Raw genomic sequence first — 11,665 nt, 5'->3', positions numbered from 1 at the left:
GTTCATATTCCCAGTGCATAGCCCCAGGCCGGACACCTCAGGGCAGGCAAGAAACATTTACTGGGTACCCGCCAGCTAGCAGCGCAGGCAAAAGTGAACGAACATACGTGTCCTGTGTTCAGGCCTGGACTGGGGCTAGGCTGCAGATTTCCCGTGTTCTCAAATCACAGGGGGCTTTCTTTGGGGGATGGAGCAGTGGGAAATAAGGATAAAGCCACCGATGGTCATGGCCAGCTGGCGCTGCCACCCGTGGGGGTCCTTGTAGGACACCGTGTACTTACTGTCTGATTTTTGGCTTCTGCTGGCATGTCTTTTCAGCCATTGATGCTTATTTGCAACTTCATGTTTTGGAACGAAGGCACAACGGTTTCCAAGCAGCAAAACCTGCCTGAATTAGGGAAGAGTGGATTTCTTGGTACCTGTATGGCCACTGAAAGACCAGCCCTGGGTGCATCCTTCTGGAAGAGAAACAAAACAAGACAAAATGGAGAGATGGAATAGTGGATGCCTCCCAGATGGTAGAAGCATCTACCAAAAATTAGGTTAAAAGTGTACTCCCTTGGGGGGAGCTTTCTAGGTGATCTGTCTCATACCTCCACATCAAAGAGAAGGGTGTCCGCTCTTAATTGAGAATTTAAGCATGTCTTGTCTCTTCTTGAGTTTGTTTGGTTCTTTATATTTTTAGAAGATAATTCTCCCACTTTTTAAAAAAGATTTTATTTATTTATTTGATAGAGATCACGAGTAGGCAGAGAGGCAGGCTCCCTGCTGAGCAGAGAGCCCCTCCCGGGGCTCGATCCCAGGACCCTGAGATCATGACTTGAACTGAAGGCAGAGGCTTAACCCACTGAGCCACCCAGGCACCCCTAATTCTCCCATTTTGCCCCCAATTTTTTTTTAAAAGAGTGATTGATTTATTTTCAGAGTGAGAGAGTGAGTGCACAAGTGGAGGGGTGGGGAGGGGTAGAGGGAAAGGGAGAAAGAACCTTCAAGCGGACTCCCTGCTGAGCATGAGCCTGCCCTGGGGCTCGATCTCACAACCCTGAATCACGACCGGAGCCAAAATCAAGAGCTGGCTGTTTAACTGATTGCATCACCCAGGTGCCCCATTTTACCCAGTTTTGTAAAAGGATCACACTGAAGCTTTAGAAAAAGATATGTGGTTGGTTAAGGTCACAGTGACTTCAGAAAGCACTTGTATTTTTCCGTTTAAACTTCAACATTACATGTGTTTGGGAGGCTGGAACTTACAGGAAAGGCATCAGCGTCTTGCTTGGTGTCACCCGGAAGGAAAACGTCACCTTGATCACTTTTAACCTCAGTCTTTTTTCAAGCTGGTTCTCTTGTTTGCAAAACAGCAATGGTTCTGCCCCATTCGCAGGGACTGTAGGAGTAAACGACCACCTGTTTCGAGTCCTGGGGAGCACAGAACTACAGATTCAGACAGAAGAGAACCTTCAGAACACTGCTGGACCAGGCGTTCCCGCGCATTGTCTGTGGGACCTGACATCGACCAGTCTCTAAAAAGCCTCAGGAAGACTTTTATGTTATAAACGAGTAGGAAAAAAAAAATGTTTTCTGGGGACTTCCACCTCTAGCATGATATGGTAACAAGGACTAGACTCAGCCTCCCATAGAAAACGATCAGAAGACTGGATAGGATAGAGGAAATCATTTTTCCCCTCCCAAGCATTGGACATCAGGAAGTGTGTAATTGCAGTGCCCGAGAACGGAGAAGTAAATGAAGTGAGCCTTATAATCGCCCTGGCTTTCTGCCTGGAGGCCCTTTTGACAATGAGATCAGGGAGCAGGAAACTGAACAGAGCCGGGGTCAAAAATGGTCTAAAGAAGGGAGCCCAGGATGAGCAGATGATCTGACATCTGGTGACCTGGGAAACGGTGTAGTCCTGGGGCTGTTTAGCAGGGAGTAGGAAAGTCTTGGGGCTGGGGCTCGGGGTACCCGTGGGTTCAGAGATTGGAAGGACTGTCATGTTGAGCAAGGTGTTCATGTTCTGGATGGCTCTGGGAGACAGAATTAGGGTGGTCTGTGAGAGATCTGAGGGAGAGGACTTCGGTTGAGTCCAAGGAAACACCTCATTGGCAATCCTGTCGATCAGGTTCGACCAGCTGCCTTATCCCGTTGGGCCGATGTAGGGACTGAGCAGGTGTGCTGGGCTGTTGCCGGAAGTGCTCTTGCCATGACCAAGGGACTGAGCTAAATGACATCTGGGGCCCATTCTCAAGACTTTCAATGGCTTTTTTTTTTTTTTTTTTTAAAGCATGGACTCTATAAATAGAGGCAGGTGACTCCAGCTGACTGTTTTGAAGAATATTGAGAAAAGGTAAGAATCTCTGAAGACCCCCACCCCATAGAAAAAAACAACAAACTCAAAACAGACTATCAAGGCTTTTAAAAAAATTTATTAAAAAATTTTATTATTTTTAATTTTTTAAAAAGATTTTATTTATTTATTTGACAGAGAGAGACACATCGAGAGAGGGAACACAAGCAGTGGGAGTGGGAGAGGGAGAAGCAGGCTTCCTGCTGAACCGGGAGCCCCATGCAGGGCTTGATTCAGGACCCTGAGATCATGACCTGAGCTGAAGGCAGACGCTTAAGGCAGAGCCACCCAGGCGTCTCCAAGACTGATTAGGGTTTTAAAACAGGAATTTCGGCACCTGGGTGGTGCAATGGGTTAAAGCCTCTGCCTTCGGCTCAGGTCATGATCCTGGGGTCCTGGGATGGAGCCCCACATTGGGCTCTCTGCTCAGCAGGGAGCCTGCTTCCCCCTCTCTCTGTCTGCCTCTCTGCCTCCTTGTGATCTCTTTCTCTCTGTCAAATAAATGAGTAAAATCTTAAAAAAAAAAAAACAGGAATTTCCCCCACATATCAATAGTATGTATATTTTTATTGGCCTTCTCACCTTTTGTGTGCCTGCCTTTCCCCACACCTGTCATATCCATGTCATAATAAACTATATGGATCCTGGGTGCCTCCTTCATACTTGCATGGACGTGGATGCTTTGGCTGAAGAGGGGTTTGCAAAGGAGTGCCTGGTGTGTTGCATCCCCTGCCGTGCCCCGGGCAGACATCACTAGTCAACCACAGAGCTCTTGTCCACCAAGCTCAGCCTTGGCCATGGCAATTCTCCCGAAACACCAATTCTCGACCATGACTTCTCATTATTCAGAATTAGTACTGATAGTGTCTTGCTATTTGCCGTCCTGGGGCCGAAGGAGTGCTCACGATTCTCTGAGGCACAGTAATAACCTGTCTGGTCACGATCTGTGTTTTCTGCCAGCTGCTGGGGAGCCCAGCTGTCATCTGTTTTCCCGACGTCAGAGCTACAGGGGTACGGTGAGCATGCTGGAGGTTTGGCTGGGTGCCAAGGGGGACGTTTTAGAGGCTCTGAATACTAGGGATGCCTTATGGATGTCGATGTGAGGTTGATACAGTGTATAAGGTCGCAGCCATAGAGAATGGGGGTCAGGACACACACGCCTCACCCCACTGATGTCTGTGGCGGCTGTATGAAGCAGCTGGGGTGAGTACCGCCCTCATCTGAGACGATGAGGGAACCGAGGCACGGAGCAGCTCATTCTCCAGAACTCAGACTTAGGAAGTCTGACCCACAGGCCAAGCTCCTAAGGGCTCCGTGGTGCCTCTCTGAGTGACCAGGCCTGTCCTGCCTGTGTGACCGTCAACATGTATTTACTGGCCCACTGCTGCCTGAAAGAAACTGTATTAGGTGCCGGGAAGGATATAAATATTAATAAGATACATTTATGGGGGCGCCTGGGTGGCTCAGTCGGTTGGGTGTCTGCCTTCAGCTCAGGTCATGATCTTGGGGTCCTGGGATCGAGTCCCACATTGGGCTCCCTGCTCAGTGGAGACCCTGCTTCTCTCTCCCTCTGCACCTTTCCCCACCCCCCATTCCCGCTTGTGCTCTCTTTCTCTGATAAATAAATAAAATCCTAAAATAAAAAAAGGTACATTTAGGGATGAAGGGAAGGGGATGTGAAATTGACTGGAGCCCAGTCCTGAGGCCACAGAACCCTTCTTATCGGCACAGGGTGATGGGGGCAGGGGTGAGAAATCCAAGGGGTCAGCAGGAAGGAGCATCCCAGGGAGCTGACTGGCATTTATTAGGCCTTCCAGGGATTTCTGCCTGGCTAATTATTAAACAGGCCCTCTCACTTATGAAGCGGTCTCTTTCCAGTTTGCTGAGCTGGAACTGACTCACTTGGGTTTGGTCAGAGCTCGGTGGAACAGAGACGTGGCATTTCTGGACTCGCACTCTGGGTGAAAAGCCGTGCCTGTGTGCTGAGCTGGGCAGGCAAGCAACTTCTGGGTGTATATGCAACCTCAGCTTTGTGCCCAGATCTGCAGTACAGCCTGCTGGAATGCTGGGGAGGTCTCAAACCTGGTCTTCCCGGAACCGAGCCCATTGTCCTCGTGCTAGCTTTTCTGGACCACGTCGCATCCCTACCAAATTCATAGGCTGAAGTCCTAACCCCCAGCCCCTCAGAACGTGACTGTCTTTGGAGAAGGGCCTTTATGGAGGTGATTAAGTTAGAGCGATGAGGGGCCTCATCCAGTAGGCCTGGTGTCCTCGTAAGGCCATCCGGGCACAGACTCACACAGGGGGAAGGCGGCCGTCTACAAGCCAAGGAGAGAGGCCTCCAGAGACGGGAGGGCTACCTTGATCTTGGACTTCTAGCCCCCAGAACGGAGACAATAATTTTCTGTTTTTTGAGCCCCCGGTCTGGGCTGCTTTGTTACTGGGGCCTGAGCACACTCCTACGCTGACCGTCTTCATCCCACCTCACCCCAGTTACCAGACCCTTTGGGTTTCCTTCTCGACAATCCCTGAGCTGTCTTCTCCACGTTTGCCATTGTCTCCTTGCTGGTGCCCCTGTCGGCGGTGGCCCCGAGCCTCAGCTCACCTGTAACCCCCACCTTGCTCAGGTCTGCAGTCACCCTGGACACACGGACAGAGAGACCCCAGGGCAAGGGAGGCGTGTGACAAAAACTGGGTTTTAGGATCGTTACCGTCCCAACGCTTTGGCTGGGCGTTCGGAGACTTGCCCTCTATCGTCTGGCTTTTCTAGATTCTGGTTCTCCACAAACAAGACCAAACAATACTCCGTTCCCACCCTTCTCTGCATCGAAATGACTCTGGCAGCGTTTCAGCATAAAATTCACGTCTGATGTAGCACAGCTGCCCTTCCTCATGTCTCTGTCTCTCAAGGAGTCCCACGAGCTTGCTGAGAGGAGGGAGGGCGAGCTTTTCAGGGCAGCGACCCTGCCTGTCATACCGGCATAGCAAGGACTGGTATGAGGTGGGCTAGGGAGCCGGCCAAGAATGGGCAGCCTGGGTTCAAGTCCGCCACCTTCTTGCTACGTGGCCTCTTGCCAAGCTAAGGGAACACTGCCGGGGGAATGTGGGGGTCCAAGACCCAGCAGCAGTGAGGGGAGCCCGGTATCCCCAGCCCAAGCCAAAGCAGAAGACTTTACCCAGGCAGGCAATGACCTCCAGGAGAAATAAAATGTCAGGTGTACCCCCAGCTGGCTCAGACGGACTGACGGCTCGGGACAGAGCATCACGGACAATGGCAGCCTCCACATACGGACTGTCTTATCACACAGGCTGCTCTGGGCAGAGCTCACACCCCAGCTGCCCGACGCCTTCCACTCCAGGTTAGCCATGCTAGACCCACGGCGCTCGGTCACACCCGGACCGGACAGGTGTACCTGCCCAGCGCCTCCCTCGGCCACCTGCATGGGGAAGGGACTGGCTGGGCTGGCTTGCCGCCTCTGGATGGCAGTCTGCTACATCATCCTACCCATATCAGATCGATGTGTTTCCCGAGATTCCAGCTGGGCTGCATAAAACCACCTCGTTAATTTGTAGGGCTGACAGTGAAAGGCGCGAATTAAAAATTGCGTGCGCTTCTGAGCCTGTCTGGCCGTCTGCTCTCGTGTCTCTGGATCTGTTGAGTTGAGGGTGGCTGTATGCTGCCCTGTCCAGCTTCTGACCCCCACACTCACCTGAGAGGAGTGAGCTTTCTAACTGAAATACATGCGAGTGAAAAAAAAAAGTAAGTAAAGAAAATGCATGGAGGCCTGAACACTGACTGCAAAGACGGGCTAGAAAGGCTCGCAGCTGCTCCGGGTGCAGCTGGTGAAAGGAAGATCTGGGCCCACGTGTTTCCCTCTCGAGGAACCGCTGAGATAGGGCTACCTGGGAAGACCAAGGAGCCGAGTGACGTGCATAGCACCAAACTGCATTTTTACTGCAGAATTTAAAGAACGTGTAAGGCTCTTCCTTTATGTGCATGTTGATTTGTGGGAGCACAGTGAAAGGTGCACAAAGGCCTGTACCAGATTACCAAACTGTTAACCTTAATTAGATTAGAAGTGGGGACTGTGGGCAGTGTGAGGAAGATTAATACGTTTTTTTCCCCATAAATCTGTGTATTTTTCTACTTTTTGTATCTTGAGTCCAGTTATAACTTTTTTTTAAAAAAGATTTTCTTTATTGATTTGATATACTGTGAGAGAGGGAACACAAGCAGGGGGAGTGGGAGAGGGAGAAGCAGGGTCCCCACTGAGCAGGGAGCCTGAGGCGGGGCTCGATCCCAGGACCCTGGGATTATGACCTGAGCAGAAGACAGACGCTTAATGACTGAGCCACCCAGGTGCCCCAGTTACAATTGTTTTTAAAAACAGTTTTTTAATTTATTTTAGAGAGAGAACGTATGCATGAGTCGGGGGAGGGGCAGAGAGCGAGCGGGAGGGAGAGGCTCTCAAGCAGAGTCTGGGCTGAGCGTGGAGCCCGACGTGGGGCTGGATCTCACGACCCCGAGATCGTGACCTGAGCCGAAATCAAGAATCAGATGCTGAGCAGACAGAGCCACCCAGGCACCCCAGTTATAACTTTTATAATAAAAAGCCCAATAAAATAATGAATAAGAAGGACTGCGCTTAGATGCCACCTCCTCCAGGAAGCCTACTGTGATGCTCTTGGGCTCTTTCTTTGCTCCCATAGCACTCCTGTGTGCCTCTATGATTATAGCTCCTGCCGTGAATTGCAGTACTGTGTCTACCCTTGTGCCCTACTGAGTGGGTGCTCCTTAAGGTCAGTATCCTGTCTTATTATTCCATATCCCTGGCACCCAACACATGGTCGGCACATAGTAAGTGCTCAGTAAGTGGATGTTGAATGCACAGGCTCTGGACTTCACTCACCTTCACCGAGTTTATACTCAAGTTCATTAGTCCACAATAAGGTGCTGCACCCCGTGAAAGGCAGAAGGAAAGTTCTCTTGGTTGCATGTGGAGGCCCCTTCCCATCGCTGGGGTTTTCCTGTTAATGACAGACCTGGGGTCTCTGCACCCCCTTCCCCGTCTGTCCCTGCATTCAGAGCATACTTGGGAAAATCAGGGAAGGTCCTTTTTCCTTTCAGGTCCTTCTGCTTCATGCCGAGATTCAGACAGTGGTTTACCTGGTTCAGATTTTCAGAACCATGAACTTCTGCCTTTCATGAGACCAAGGGTATTTTAGTGTGAATTGGGGAAAGGGGAGGCGGGTCGGGGAAGGCGGCCAGGGTGGTGATATGCAGATACTTGTTTCCCCTGCTTCAGACTGGGTACAAATCTCTTGTGCGAGGAAGGCACGTGATACCCGGATCCAAGCCAGGGGCAGGGGCTAACAGCTGCTTAAAGATAACCCTTTGTCCTCCAAGCTGATGCTTGAAAAAGAATCCTCAAAATGTCTTGCTCTGAAAATGTAAATTGTTTGAGAGATCAAAGGTCGCTGGATACAATCTTGGGACCAGATGACCCTCTGGGCCATGACGTTCCATGCCCCACCTGAGGCTTGAACCGCCCCCGCCCCCCCTAAAATCCTTCTCATTTGCAGTCGTGAACATCTCAATAAAGAAAAACACAGAGCCATTTTAAAGAAGAGATGCCCAATTGTTTTCGCACAGAAAGTTTTTTAAAGCGTAGTTTAGAATTCAGTCCACTCTTGGGGCTATTTTTAGTCTCTTGAGAATGTTCCAGATCGCTGACTCAGTAAGCCCAGGCTCTTAAAAATGCGTCTTTTTAAACTCCACCATGTGACATTGTCTGATCTCCTTTTGCCATTTGAATCTGACCCTACAGTCTGAGTCTGCCTTGGTTTCCTAGGGGGGCTGTTCTCAGGCTTTCTGAGAACCTGACACCCCCCACCCCTGACTCAAATCTGATGATCGGGCGAGTTCTTCACATAGCACAGAGGAAAGGGGACCAGGAGTGGCATGTGAAGAACAGAAAGTCACTGTGTTCATGACAGGGGGCCTGAAAACACTCCTTCTCCAGTGGAGGTTTGCATCATCCTCGTTTTGCAGAAAGAGAAATGAGAGCCCAGGAGGGGAGGGCACGTGCCCAGGGTCTCACCCTACCCTCCTTCAGCAACCCCAAGCAGGGCGGTCGGCTCAGCTCTCCTCCATGCAGGGTGGCTTCTACCCTGAGCACCTTCCTGTGGTCCCGTTTTCTTTGGTCATGGTAGTAGGGTTGGTTTGCTTGATACTCAGGGGATGTTTTAGGAGTCGGTAAGCAGGAGTGTCACGCAGGATTTCCTATGCTGAGGTACGCTGCTTTTTTTTTTTTTTTTTAGATTTTTATTTATTTGACAGACGGAGATCACAAGTAGGCAGAGAGGCAGGCAGAGAGAGAGGAAGGGAAGCAGGCTCCCTGCTGAACAGAGAGCCCGACGCGGGGCTCGATTCCAGGACCCTGGGATTATGACCTGAGCCGAAGGCAGAGGCTTTAACCCACTGAGCCACCCAGGTGCCCGGAGGTATGCTGCTTTAATGAAAACGTCTCTGTGATCTTCGATGGGCCCTTTAATAAATATATGTATTATACGTATGTTATATGTACACACATATATAGACACGCATATGTATGCACACACACACGACACACACGTGGAGACACGTGACTGTGCACATATGCAACACAAATGCACACAGCACTCACACCGACACGTACTCATGCACATATATACACACATACACACAGGCACACATGTACACACATGCACACACATACACATGACACACATACAGACCCGCACACACATACACATGTACCCATACACACAATGCACGCACATACACACATGAACGCACACACGTACACATGTATGCATGTGCACACACACGTACACAAACCCACACATGGCACGCATGTACACACACGCACACACACGCACACACACATACACACATATATACACAGTTGACCCTTGACCAGTGTGGGTTTGAACTGCATGGGTCCACTTCTAGGCAGATTTTTAAAAATCAGTACAGCACTGTAAAGATATTTTCATTTTTCGATATGTTACAATTTTCAATATTTTATGATTTTCTTAATAATGTTTCTTTTCTTAAGCTTCCTTTATTGTAAGAATACAGTATCCAGTACACAGAACATACCCAATACGTGTTCGTTGACCATTTACATTACTGCTAAGGCTTCTGGACAACAGTAGGTTACGAGTAATTAAGTTTTGGGGCAGTCAGAAGTTATGTATGGATTGTCAGCTGCATGGGGGTCTGTGCCTCTGACCCCTTTATTGTTCAAGGGTCAACTGTATTTTTAGGGGTATAGAATGTTTATGCAATAATCGGTATGCAGAACAGAGGGAATGCTTCTGTTCCGCTAGTTCCAGGTTAGAGGAATGCAGATCACTTCCCACTCCGGCTGGGAACCCCCAGATGCGAGGACATCATCTCCTCTTTTATGAACCCCTAAAGCATTGCAGGGGTGTGTGCACACTGTCGTAGTTATTGGTATCAGCAGATTCTCCCCAGGGAACCTAGGTCTCTTTGGGTCCTGAGAGGGAAAGTCCCTTTGGAATCCCAGGGAGACAGATTCTAGGCTTATTATTATTATTTAAGATTTATTTATTTGAGAGACAGAGAGAGAGAGTCAGCAAGACAGTGTGAGCAGGGGAGGGGCAGAGGGAGAGGGAGAGAGAATCCTCAAACAGACTTCCTGTTGAGTGCAGAGCCCTCTGTGGGGCTCAATCCCAGGACCCTGAGATCATGACCTAAACCCAAATCCAGCGTCGGATGCTTAACCCACTGAGCCACCCAGGTGCCCCCAGAGTCTGGTTTTAAAAGAAGACCACGATTCTCAAGGGAGAATGCCAGGGCAAGTAAACAGCCATTGTCCTCAAAGAGGGGTCCCAAGAGCACCAGCATCACTGGGAAATTGCCAGAAAGGCAGATTCTGGTATCCTGCCGGAGTCTGGGCTAAGTAACAGCTCAGGGATGGGGGCCCGGCAGTCCGTGTTTTAACAAGTGGTCCATGGAGACCCAGTGGTCTGAATTACCACACATGAAACCATAATCCTGGATTCCTGGAGTCTTCCTTTCGCTTCTGTAATTTAAGTCTGATCTTACGCTTTAAAGATAGCAGATTGCCTACCTTTTACATGCTAGACATTGCAAGCCAGTTACATTTTCCAGAGTCACAAAATACTGTCGAGTGTGAAAATGAAGAGTATAACGGTGTTCTTGAGTCATCTAATGGAGTCAAGGGTTACTCGGATTTGGAGAAGCTTAGGGACTGGGCCAGTTTTCTGACCAGAGCCAAGAGAAATGGGAAAATGGGACCCATTAGATAAAAACCTCTGTCTTCCAGTTTATTAACTGTGCCGAGAGCCAGAACTGTTGGATCACCGCAAACTCGATTGGGATTTTATGTATCTTAATGATGCCAACTCTTTAAGATTGAAAACCAGTTCCAGTGGGCTCCTGAAAGCTGGGGCAACTTTTCCGACGCCTTGCTATTAACGCTTTATGACTTTGACATTTTCGGAAGGCTTCGTGCGCGGCAGACGTATGCTGAGAGCAGGGACTCTGTGTCTATTATGGGGATACGTTGGAGTGGAATAGGGTCCTTGTTCTTGAGGGCAGCGAGCACTTTCAAATCTGTAATGTCATTGTTTGCCCATAACAATCTCTCACATTCGTCTGGCTCTGTGGTTTCCAAAGCTCTTTGACATCGAGTCCTGCAGTTTGTCTCCATAAAATACCTCTAGTAGACAGAGTACCTGTGATCAACTTTGTGATCCCGTTTCCTTAGCTATGAAAGGCAGAAAGTGTCCCGTCTAAGGTCATGTGACCCATGCGGGGGTGGGGTGGGGGTTGGGAGGTGGGATGGAGGTGGGAGGTGGGTTGGGAGCTGCCCCTCCCACTATCCTTAAAATCAAAGGGGCTAGGGACGCTGGTTTTCCATTTAAGAAATACATTTGTATTTTTTTTTTTTTTTATAAAACAGAGAAATACAAAATTGCTGGTGTGGTCATAAACAGGCTGTACATATGAAATGTCACTAGCTTGTCATCCTTCAGTCCAGGGAATGTCAAAGGGATTAAGCAGCTCTCTGGGGACATCCAGGCTACCACAGAGCTGGAACTCTGCCTGGGATCTCGGGTCCCTTCGCCCTGAACTGCTTCCCCAAACCACACCTGACATGTGAGGAGGGCTCCATGAATTTCTTTCTTTTCTTTTTTTCTTTTAAGATTTTATTTATTTATTTGACAGACAGAGGTTACAAGTGGGCAGAGAGGCAGGCAGAGAGAGGGGGAAGCAGGCTCCCCGCTGA

Source organism: Mustela nivalis (assembly GCF_964662115.1).
Source record: "Mustela nivalis genome assembly, chromosome: 17".
NCBI classification, from domain to species: Eukaryota; Metazoa; Chordata; class Mammalia; order Carnivora; family Mustelidae; genus Mustela; species Mustela nivalis.
This window is presented reverse-complemented; position numbering follows the sequence as displayed.